The sequence below is a fragment of the Thamnophis sirtalis genome, unplaced genomic scaffold, assembly GCF_051295495.1.
Source record: "Thamnophis sirtalis isolate CommonGarterSnake01/CBP01778 unplaced genomic scaffold, rThaSir2_p1.2 scaffold_1, whole genome shotgun sequence".
NCBI classification, from domain to species: Eukaryota; Metazoa; Chordata; class Lepidosauria; order Squamata; family Natricidae; genus Thamnophis; species Thamnophis sirtalis.
Window position 1 is genome coordinate 71,852,604 of NW_028261381.1, and position 12,470 is coordinate 71,865,073.

The window sequence follows — 12,470 nt, forward strand, 5'->3', positions numbered from 1 at the left end:
TACTTGATATTCTACTTTTCACATATTTCTATGCTACCCTTTAATTCAAGTGCCTGCAGTTTTTGAAAATAATAAGATTGGAACAAAATAAATAGTGCTAAAAGTACCACAATCATCTTAGAAGGGAAAAAGAGAGGACTAATTGAACTTAGTTTGACGTTTCCGTAGAACTGGTTTTAAATTATTGATAAGCATTAGCACTAAGTGTTATTAATGCTGAAACCACATATAAGGGATTAGGGCAAGGAAGGGGAATAAAAGGGTAAGACAGATGTCCTTCAATATTAATTAGCAAGTCCAACTGGTAAAATCAATTCTCAATTTTCAGCACCACTGAAGCAATGGGTGTACAAATGCTTTGGAAACAAATGTGTTTCTTAGCTTCTAAGTAATGCTGTAGCTAAGAACAAAAGCCCAGAAGAGGCACTATTTCAATGGCATTATGAGAAAACTTCCTTGCTGGTATGTGAAAGTCGTGATTCGAATACTAAACTTCTACCCATCAGAGTTTTGCTAATCCCCACCCCCAAAGATTACTTTGCAGCTTGTCTGAAAGCTTCATGATCGTCACATTGTTGCAGATGATAATATGTTCATCATATTAACATTTTACACATAAAGACCATGACATTAACTACTAAGGATCACTTTCCCCCCTGAACTAGACTTAATAGATTGGGGTTAGATCAGCTAAACAAGGGGCAGGGGTGGGGGCCAGGCATGAGAGAAAATAGATAAGAATGAAGCTTATAGATACATAACATCGAATTAAAACCCTTGCTATTGCTTTTGATTTATAGCGATAAGATGCTGTAGGGAGATGGAATTAATATCCCATAAACCAGGGGTGGGCAACTATGGCCCCATTACAGCATTTGAACTTCAACTCCCAGAATTCCAGATTTCAGTTAGGAACACATGCAGGAAAAAAAATAGATGGGTTGCTTTGAGAGTGGGAGAGACCGTGATGCTCCAATGAAAACAGCAGAAATTTCCCTCAGGTTTTCTCTCTCAAAATCAAAAAGTTGGGACTGATGAAACAGAAAGATTTGATGCAAAACTTGGGGAAGAGGAGGCTTATGTCTCTTCTCCAAATTTAGCTTTCCTATCAGCAGGCTTGGAATTCCATACGCCTTCTGTCTCTGAAACAACGTGTGCTGTTTTATTGCACAAGCTTACATACCCTAGAATGCTTCTAATTGGCTATAATGAAACTCTCTGAATAATTCTCACTGCATGATTTATAAATCAGCCATTTCTTTTCTTCTGCCAAAGACAGTCAGTAGCCCAAGTCATAATATTATATCTTCTCTCCCCTGAGCCCTGAATCCAGCACTTTTACAAGTGCACAGATATTCAGAAAGAAAATTCCTTGGCCTGTCTCCCCCTCTGCTCCGAAGTCCTCACTGCTGTTGGCACCTCACTGCTGTTGGCAACCAGCCAGGAGGGACACGGGTCCAGAATGCAGGTGGAGGCACTCACAGCTCGAATGGCCTTGTCCACATCCCCAGAGGCAACATCCTGAAACTCAACCCAGGGATGGTTTGCCAAGTGATCCTCTTGTGTCCCGGCTGGATCTGCTGCGGTGGAGTCCAAGTCCGACCGAAACCGAGCAACTTTGTCCGCTAAGAATTGGGCATAATCCTCAGCTCTACCCTGATCACACTATGCAACTTTTATTTTGCAATGTCAATCCATCATGCAAGTAAACATATATCTATCTCCTCAAACCTTATAACCATATTTGTTATTTTGCTCAATTAATTAATTGGGTAATAAACCCCATTGGAGTCAGAAACTATTAGCAGCCCAAGGATACTAAAGAGCCCTTGCTAATTTCTACCAATTTCAAATCATCACAATTAGATGGGGGAAAGGGAATGGGAAGCATCCCAATGTTTATAGCATACCAGGGTAATTGGTGACAATAAATATTTTAGATTACTCCTGTAATCAATTTGATGTAACATAACTAATTACAAACATACTTCATTATTAGTATATTTTGCAAACATGCTTCCTTCTATCTTACTTTCCAGTTTATCCAAAATATTCATTTCCAATTTTATACTTGCAAAGGGTTTCAAGCAACTGTCCACTCCGCTAAACAACTATATTTAATTGGTAGTAAGAAGGGGGATTGATTTATACCAGAATACTGTCTAACAGTTAGTCTAAAAATTAGATCTGGTTCTGCCAAAATGGGGTTTGTGTCTCCCCCCCCCCCGCTCCCCAGTACATTTCGCCTCTCAATCCATCTTCATTGTGGATTTTTCTTGTTGTTTTTTTTCTTGTTGTTTTTGTTTCTCCTGGAAGGGAGTATGGTACACAATGTGTGTGGAAACCACAACACAGCAGGGTGCCTAATTCCAGAGTACTCCCTTAAGGAAATCAAGCTAAGTGTACTTTCTTGGAATTCCTAGAGCATGGGCACATTTCTGTGTACTTTCAAGTAACAAAGGCAATGTTTTTTTACATCGGGGGTGTCAAACTGGATTTCTTCAAGGGCCGGATCAGCATTGCAGTTCTCTGCGGGTTGGCCAGGGGGCGGGTAAAGATGGGATGGACACCTCCTGCAGCACCCTGACAGCCAAAATGGGACACAGGGGGTCACGCGAGGTACCTCCGTACCCCATTTTGGCTGCCAGAGGCACGCAGGCCGGTCCTTTGCTATTTCCATGCCAGCCCTACGGGCCAGATTTAAGTCTTGAGTTTGACATCGATTCTAAATAAAGGACCTGGTGCAGCTGCTTCTGACAGCTGACTCAGCATGTTCTAGTCTAGAAACTGCATCTCTGATTCAAGCAACTTTCTGCATTCTTTATTCCCAGAATAATAGAATAACAGACTTGGAAGGGAACCTTGGAAATCTTCTGGTCCAACCCTCTGCTCAAGCAGAAAACCCTTCAATATTTCAGACGAATGGTTGGTTGTCCAATCTCTTCTCAAAAACATCCAGTGTAGGAGCACTCACAAGTTCTGAAGGCAAGTCGTTGATTAAATTTCTCCTTAGTTCTAGGTTGGTTTTCTTCTTGATTAGTTTCCATCCATTGCTTCTTGTCCTGCCTTTAGGTGCTTTGCAGAATAGGTTGATCCCTTCTTCCTTGTAGTCAGATTTCTAACACTAGAATACTGACATGTGAGGATCAAGATCATTTTACAAACAAGGTATCTTATTTTCAGGCAATTCCTTTTAGTTGTTTCTTATGAATTCAATTAGTGTATTTCTGTTTTTTCCCTAGTAAGTAAAGGTACTCCTTGACTTACAACAGTTCATTTAGTGACTGTTCAAATTTACATCAGTGAAAAAAGTGACTTATGACCATTTTTTATCATTGCAGCATCCCCATGGCCACATGATTGACATTTGGATGCTTGACAACTGACCAGATTCACTTAACAACCGTGTTACTAATTTAACAACTGCAGTGATTCACTTAACAAATGTGGCAAGAAAAGTCATAAAATGGGGTCAAACTCACTTAACAAATTTCTCACTTAGCAACATAAATTTTGGGCTCAATTGTGGTGATAAGTTAAGGGCTACCTATATATGAAAACCTGCACACATACCAGTGTGAGATATGCACGGAATCAGAGCAAAATTAAGAGGAATCCCCAGAGCTGGTTTCAGCTAGAGCTGCCAAGATGAATAAGATAAGGAAGCTGGTTTTCATATAGGTTTTGCTTCTATCACTTTTTTTCCTGACTACTCTTCCCTTGGGAGAAAGTTATCTTAAATTTAGGGCATCTTTGTTTCAGGTGAATATGGTACATGATTACCATTACAACTGACATACAAATCCCCCCCCCCCCCCCAAAAGCCATTCATACTAAAACAAGTTATTATATGCTTCAAATGATCTGGTAAGCACATTTTCTGGGTGTTAAAGTGCACTTGGTGAAGCAATTCCAACCCAAGTTAACAATTTTAACACATTAGGATCACACTGTGAATCGGACTATCAAGTCACTGCAAAACCTGATACAATATACAACAACAAACATAAATATTTTCCCACCAAAAACATCCTGCCTCTATTGTTGCTGCAATGAAATGAACTCAGTTCAGCTGAAAGTTATAGTCCTGTCACCCAAATCAAAATTTTCCTTTGATCTCACAAGACTGATGCAGCAATCTTGGAGCTGAAGTACTACAGAATAAGCCTTTACATACCTATAAACAAGAGGGACAGAAAAAAATGAACCCCCGTTTGAATATTGGCTATTCTATGCAGGCAAAACTGTTCCATTAAAAGAATTTTTCCTACACTCCCCTTTCAAGAGAGCACTGGGTAAAATACTAGATCATGCTAGCACCATAGCAATCTATATTTATACATTTCAAGCTGTCTCCATTATTTGGCTGACTGAAACTGAAGAGCTGAGCACCTAACTAGATCTCTAGAGGCACATACATTTGAGCTTCCTATATTTCTCTATTATTTTTTGCTTTAGCTTGGCTTGGGCAGGGCCTAAGGCTAGTGCATCATTCTCCAATTAACTACACTAATTCAGCTTAATCAGAATGGATCTTTTCTATCTAATCTTCTGAAACAGAAGACTGCTTTTAGCCAGTAGTTCAGTGTACTAAATTGCATCACTTTCAGTTTAATTTATACCAGCTTCCAAGCAAACAGTTTAAGAAAAAATGTTTTACTGGAAGATACTTCTCAAAATTTAGATTTTAGGGATGGTATCAAGATATTTTTATAGTCTGATCTGAGCATCATATTGAACTTTCACTTGGGCTTTTCGGCAATAAATAGTTTAATTGCTATTATAATATAAGATATTCCTTGAGATTTATCTATCAATTGAATAAATGCTATCAAGTTGGAGTAGACTTTTGGCAACCACATAGATTTTTTTTCCAGGACAATTTGTCTCCAAGTTGGTCTTCAGGTCTTTCAACAGGGTACTAATTGTTGGTGTAACTAAGGCTATCCATCTTGCTACTGGTCGTCTTCTTTTTCTCTTTCCTTCTACGGTATCTTTCCCATCATTACAGACTTTTCAAGAGAACTAGGTATTTCTATAATGCACCCAAAATACAATAACTTGAGCCAGTATTGACTCCTGGCAACTCCTGGGACGAGTTTCAGCAGTTTTCTTAGCAAGATTTTGGAAGTGGTTTATCATTGTCTCCTTTCTAGGACTAAAAGGGAGAATGGTCCAAGTTCATCCACCTGGCTTCGTATCTGAAGGTGGACTAGAGCTCACAGTCTCCCATTTTCTAGCCTGATGCTTTAATCACTACACCAAATTAGCTCAATAAAGAACATGCTAAGAAAAATCTATGTTCAAGACTTTAGTCTCACTGCTATATTTTTTTCCATTTTTTATTTCTATCCCAATTTTTCTTCTGCTTTCTTGCTGAGTTAATCTTTATCATATACTATCATTTAGTAACTGAACAAGAGGTAACTTTCTTTCTACTAATGACTTTGTGTATCTGAAATTCACAAATTAGTTACAAAATTTAACTGTGTTTAATATTATCATTCCTATTAATGAGATTTTCTACCAAGCTTTTAATAACTGGTTTTATTTTTGCTGCCATAATTTTAAATGAGATTATAGTTAACGAATATTCCTTTTTAGAAGCTGGGCTACTTTCTTGAACATCAAATAAATTTTCTCCTTTGATAAGACATCTTCGTTTAAAGAACAATTTTAATTCACCAACGTTGCATACTTCTTAAACATCTTTTATCTCCCACTGCTGTATTATCAGTAAAATCTAGCCAATGTATTCCAATCATATATTTATAAACATCCAAATTAATGTTATTCTTTCTTATTTGTATTTTTAACAAGGTAATAAAAACAATACAGAAAAATGTGAAGCATATTGCCTTTTGGGCAATTTGTTTTTATAATGTATTATGCCTTTAACTTTATTTCCATATAAATCTCAAAAAGCCTAGATGAAAAATGACACTGTGGGTAGTTATATATTTGCATTTGCATGCAATGTACATTCCGCATTTACTTCTGTATTCAGACTGATACAGGTGTGGGTCAACTCAAGATCAACACCTTGAATTAGGATTCAATAGGCTCCTGAATTCAGTGTTGGATTTGAAAAATTGTGGTTGAAAGCTTGGTTCAGTCATGAAGCTGAAGAAGCTTGAGAAAAGAGTCAATGACATCTTGATTTACCTGAAGGGATTAGCAAGTAATTAAAATATTAACTTGAGGTCCACTTGGCAAAAGAAGATACTACTCAAGAAATTCAAGAGTATAAAAGAAACTCCATGTTTTCTTATGTGCAGGTTGTATGTAGCCACATTTCTGCTTTGTTACCCATCCCATTACACAGAAACATCCACTCTAAGTTTGCATATACACAATAACTGTTCTGCTAACAAAGTGGCCAACCCCTATTGCAAACTCAGTATTGGACAGGCATAGGAGTAAATTGGATAAGTGTAAACCATTTTGAATTTGAAAGGCCAAATGAGTACATGGACTTGCATCACCGCATACTAGTTGAAGTTACTGTTCTTCTCCCCCCCTCCCCCAACTAGACATTTGAACATTGAATGTCTGCATTTACTTCTGTATTCAGACTGATACAGGTGTGGGTCAACTCAAGATCAACACCTTGAATTAGGATTCAACAGTCTGGACCAACAGGACCAGTCTACTCTACCCTAGAATGTTCTTCTGAGCAATCAAGCTAAGTGTAATAAATAGGCAAATGTTTGCCCATTCAAATATTTATAAATGGAATTGTAATAAACTTATAGGACATCCAATACTTTAATTTTTTTCTTAAAACCTAGTACAATGTCAGTTTTTCACAAGTATTCAACAGGCAGATTGTTAGACAAATTTGAGAGAGATCACAAATAGTGATTATGGGCCATCAAAGTCATTTTTGACTTCTGGCAAATAGATATTAGGAATAGTGCAGCATAATAATTCTTCAACTCAGCAGTTTATAACATAAAGGCAAAGCAAAAGTAGATTTTTCCCAGTTCCCAAAAAAGCCTAGTTCTATTTTAAAAATGTATTGGAACTCATAGGTCACTTAGGATACAGAGAGCAATTTTTTTTAATGATCTGCAGTTGAAGATTGAACTCCGATTTTGTAGCAGTATACTTTCTAGAATAATAACCACCGAGTTGCATATGGCATTAAGATTCAATGTGTTAGGATGACATTTTAAGAAATTAGCTGGTATGTTAAAGATCGCTAAATTGAGCAAAGTTAAGTCTTACTTCTAAATTAGGCATGCTATGACACATTGCTCTTCATGTAGAAGTGTTATATGACACAGGAAATTTCCACCTAGCAACTTAGATGAAAAAGTCATATTTCAAACTGCTGTCTTTTTATCATGCCTCTGCAGGGAGACCAATAAAGTTGCGGCATGGGCAGAAATTAATGTGCACCTTTTGTATGTATGTATGTATGTATGTATGTATGTATGTATATACATACATACATACGTACATGTTCTGATCCCCCCTCATCCCACACCAACACACTCAGAACCAAAGATAAGTTACGGCATTTAATTAACAGACATACAGGTCCTTGGCAGCAAACCAGCATAGACAAGCTTGGGCAGCAATCCAGCACAGATAAGCCGTGGCAGCAATCCAGCCTGCCAAGCTCACCATAATGTTCTCCAACATTAGTTCCTGCATTGACTTCTGCAAGAGGGGCGTGTGCACAAGCAGTCCTTTTATAATCTGGAGAGGAGCCTAATGACCACCAGCTGAGTAATTGCGTAATTGTTCTTTACGCCTATTAGCTCTCTGGTGCCGGGCATCTAGGAACAACTCCCTTGGCTCTTCCCCACTGCTGACGTCTGGATCACACTCCCTTGTCTCCTCCACACTGGTCCAAGGCTTAGGCGCCTCCTGGTGGCCAACCAGCCTCTCTGCGCCCTGCTCGGAATCTGAACCCTGTCCAGGGTCCTCCACATCCTCCAAAGCTGACTTATAGGGCCCCTCGCTGTTGGAGTCTGGTGGCAGCTCCAACGGCTCCTGCTGGGCCACAACATATATATATTGTGTCACAACCCCTGGTATGCCCAAATATGGGAGGGAGCATACTGCTTACCTCTATCGACTCACTCTGGGAGCCATCCAGGCAGAAAGCAATTTTTTTTTATGTCGCCTTGTTACATTTGTGTTGCAATTGTGCTGATAAATAAATAAAAGGAGACTAGTATAGATCTATTTCAAGCTATTTAGTTCTCATCAGCTAGCTATATATATATATATATACACATATATATACACATACACACACACACACACACACAAACATACATACATACATACATACATACATACATACATACATACATACATACATACATATATATTCATCCCAGAAGAAATTTCCTGAGAATCCTTGTTTAAATTCTGTGCTCCCCATGCAAATGTTGAATTTTAAGGGGCAAAAGAAAGGGGAGGGGTCTCCTTAAAGACTCTGAACTCGATGGTTCCATCAGGAACACTCAGTTTAAATGGACAAAGAGAGGCAGAGAAAAGAAAGATATTTGTCTAAGCCTTACAGACAAGAAAAGTCCTGAAAATCCAATATATTCAACCAATATGTTACAATGATGTTTAGTCACCTTGGGAGCAATTTCATTTATAAGTTTTTTCTTTTTGCAAGCATGTGATTGTTGCTCTGGAGGCAAAGTTAAAATCCAAGAAACGTGCTGTTAACAACTTCTGTGTAATACTAAGTCTAATTGTAACTAAGAATTCTCCAATTAGAAAAGAAAGAAAAGAGGATTTGAACCCTGCTGGATATGATCAAAGGTTCTCTTGATTCAACAAATTTGCTTGTCATCACAACCAGTAGTTGCTGCCAGAAGGATCACAATCAGGGCAAATAAGCCAAGATTTCACAGAAGGTTTTCAGGATCTAAAAGTTACTGCAGTAGATTGGATAAGGATGTCAATAACTGTAGCAGCAACAGCAAAATACCCAACGGGGTCTATTTCAAAGAAATGGTGATATTGATCCTAAGATGACAGATCTCATTCAATTGAGGACATGTTATTCCTTGCCATATGAAAGAGTTAAAGATATTTCTCTTTTTTGTTTCCTTTGAATTAGTCTTCATTCTTGGTGGACTCCCTGGACAAATCCATGCAGTTTTCTTGCCAATATTTTTCAGAGGTGGCTTGTCATTGTATGCTTCCTAAGGCTGAAAAGAAGTGACTGACCTGACATCACCAAGTTGTGTCTAAGATGGGGACTAATACCAGATGCTGAACATCAACCTCAAACCCCAGCATTTCCCCCCTCTAAATTGTTCCCATTAGCCTTAACGGTGGGAAGAAAGTGGGAGAAAGATCTTGGATAATTCAAATGTTTGATTAAAGGAATCAGACCACTGTTGACACAAGCAAGAATTTTTATTTTTGTACTGAGTAAGGGGATAAATATAAATGTCTAAATGGTCCCTTCTAACTTTGTGTTCTTTAGTTGAACATTTCTTGCTATCTTGATCAGCCTACTGCCTATAAACTACATTGTTATATCTTGTGCTGGTACATTCCTCTTTGAATACATTTTCACAGAACAAGTTGAACATCTGATTTGCCAAAAAGATAAGAAACAGGACAAAGAGGCAATCATCTGGAGATAACCCAGGCAATTCTGGGAGTGCCGAGGAAAGAAGAAAATCATCAATTGATGTTGCATTATTATTGTCCTCCTACAAAAGTCTCAGAACTGGATAGCAATGATAGTAATAATTTTTTAAATTTAATTTATTTATTTATTTATTTATTTATTTTGTTTTATTTATATGCCGCCCTTTTCCGGGAGGGACTCAGGGCGACGAACAACTCAAAGGGGGGAAAGGGAACATAGAACACAATACAAGTAGTTAAAATAGCCAAGAATCACACAACCACACAGGTCGAGAGGGGAGGGGAACTCGTCAACCCCAGGCCTGCCGGCACAGCCAGCTTTTGACGGCTTTCCGGAAGGCCTGGAGAGAGGTGAGGGTCCGAATCTCTGTGGGGAGTTCGTTCCAAAGGGCCGGAGCTGCCACAGAGAAGGCCCTCCCCCGGGTAGTAGCCAGATGGCATTGGCTGGTGGATGGAACCCGGAGGAGCCCGACCCTGTGTGATCTAATGGGTCTTTGGGAGGTAATTGGCAGCAGGCGGTCTCTCAAGTACCCAGGTCCAATACCATGAAGGGCTTTATAAGTTACGACTAGCACTTTGAAGCGTATCCGGAGACCGATCGGTAGCCAGTGCAGCTCGCGGAGGATAGGTGTAACGTGGGTGTACTGAGGTGCACCCACAATTGCTCGCGCGGCTGCATTCTGGACGAGTTGAAGTCTCCGAATACTCTTCAAGGGCTGCCCCATGTAGAGCGCATTGCAGTAGTCCAGTCTTGAGGTCACGAGGGCATGAGTGACTGTTGCGAGTGCCTCCCGGTTCAGGTAGGGACGCAACTGGTGCACCAGGCGAACCTGGGCAAATGCCCCCCTGGTCACAGCCGACAAATGATGTTCTAAGGTGAGCTGTGGATCCAGGAGGACTCCCAAGTTGTGAGCCCTGTCTGAGGGGCGTAAATTTTCACCCCCCAGCCTGAGTGATGGAATACTGACCAAATTCTTGGGAGGGAAACACAATAGCCACTCGGTCTTGTCTGGATTGAGTACAAGCTTGTTAACCCCCATCCAGACCCTGACAGCCTCCAGGCACTGGCACATCATGTCAATTTGTATAACAAGAACCTAGCATTTACACAACTGACCACTTGGCTTTCACTCTATATATAATTATTTTCTTGCAGTTCACAATTTGCAATCTTAAACATCATTTTGTGGTTATAATCAGTTAAACTGTCCTATAACTACTATTACTCGACTCTCTAAATCAGAGGTGTCAAACTCATGTCGTCACATCATTGTGTGATGTATTGTGACCTTTTCCCCCTTCACTAAATCGGGGGCATGGTCAGCGTATGATGCATCCGGCCTGTAAGCCGTGAGTTTGACACCGCTACATTTCTTTATATTTCAAAAGACTATCAATATTATATGTATTAGTCCAAAGTCTAATATTAGTCCAAAATTGTATCCATAATGGCATCAAAGTAGAAGAGTTATGGCAAAAATTAAAAGACGACTTAAGATAGAGTCCTGACAGAAACTATTTAACCAACCTGTGCCTTTAATATTAGTTTATTGCAATTAGGATTGTCTTATCTATATAATCTTCAAAGAATAAACTTGTACTAGAGGACTGTTTTGGGGTGGTTGGTCTTCAAGTAAGCAATGCAATTTTCAGTTGAAACTTCTATTTGCTACTCTATCTGCCAACAGCACAAATAATGCTTTACACTAGCAATTATGTACAGGTTTCCTGAACTAAACGTATTCCTGGCAAGTTTATGCATGTATGTTTTATGGATGTCTCTCATGCTTAAAATATATGAGAGATCCATAAAACGTATGTGCATAAACAATAACGACTGAAGAGTTTCATAGCAAGAGCAACATATACAACAATGTACAATTTATAGTCTCCTGCATGCTAATTTTCTGCCAAGAATGTAGAGAATTACATTCCTGCTTCTGGTTTAACATCTTCCAGAGTGCAGTTTAATAAATTGCATGCAATTTATTGTAGCATAACAAACAGAAAAATTCAAGCAACCTACACATACACCCATGGGAGAAATTACAGAATATAAATCATTAACAATTAAAATATGAATATGACCTCAATAAGTCTATGTTGATAGGGAAAGATTAACAGATGTTTCACAGAATATAGAAATTTGAAGATCTAGCATGAACTTCATTTGGAATCTCGGTCAAGATATTATAACACCATGGGATGCAAGTAGCTCCTCATAAAAACTCATGAAAGGGCAGGCTGTTATTGCCATTTCCATACTGATATCTTTCACCTACCTTATCAGTGGGAGTTAATTTAAGCAGGTTTGAGGCAGGTTGTATTTCAGCAACAGGTGCTTCTAAATCATATGTTCTGTGATAAAGTACGGAATGAATTTTTCTGAATACCTCCTTATGAATCTTTAACTACTGCAACAGTCCTTTCCAACAGTTGATTGTCCAGTCTAGACGTTCTCTCCCAAAGTAGTTTCTTTTTTTATTGACAGAATAAAAATGCAAATGTCCCCCAAATACCTACATGATTTATTACACAAGAAAATTCTGCAGCTAACAGAAGTTCATGATCTAGAATTGCAAAGCTCTTTTCATAGGAGTTTGTTCCATTGTGATAATTTCCCTTTATTCCTTCTATGAGTGATGTTTGTTTTTTTATTTCTAGCACTTGAGCCTAGTTCTCTTGTATTGTTAAATTTATCCCTCTTGGTGTTTCATGGGCCTTCCTTCTATAGCAGTTCTACAATTAAATCAATCATTTCAATTTGACTGTTACAATCTATTTTAAAGTCAAATATAGACTTGTTTCACATATATTGCTTGATAACAAATGAA

The 12,470-nt window shown here is 38.7% G+C and overlaps 1 protein-coding gene across 1 annotated transcript in view; it reads right to left on the reverse strand.

Moving 5' to 3' along the window:
* IGHMBP2 (immunoglobulin mu DNA binding protein 2) overlaps positions 1 to 12,470 on the reverse strand; it is a 68,622-nt gene that overhangs the window by 24,583 nt on the left and 31,569 nt on the right. The window lies entirely within an intron of this gene.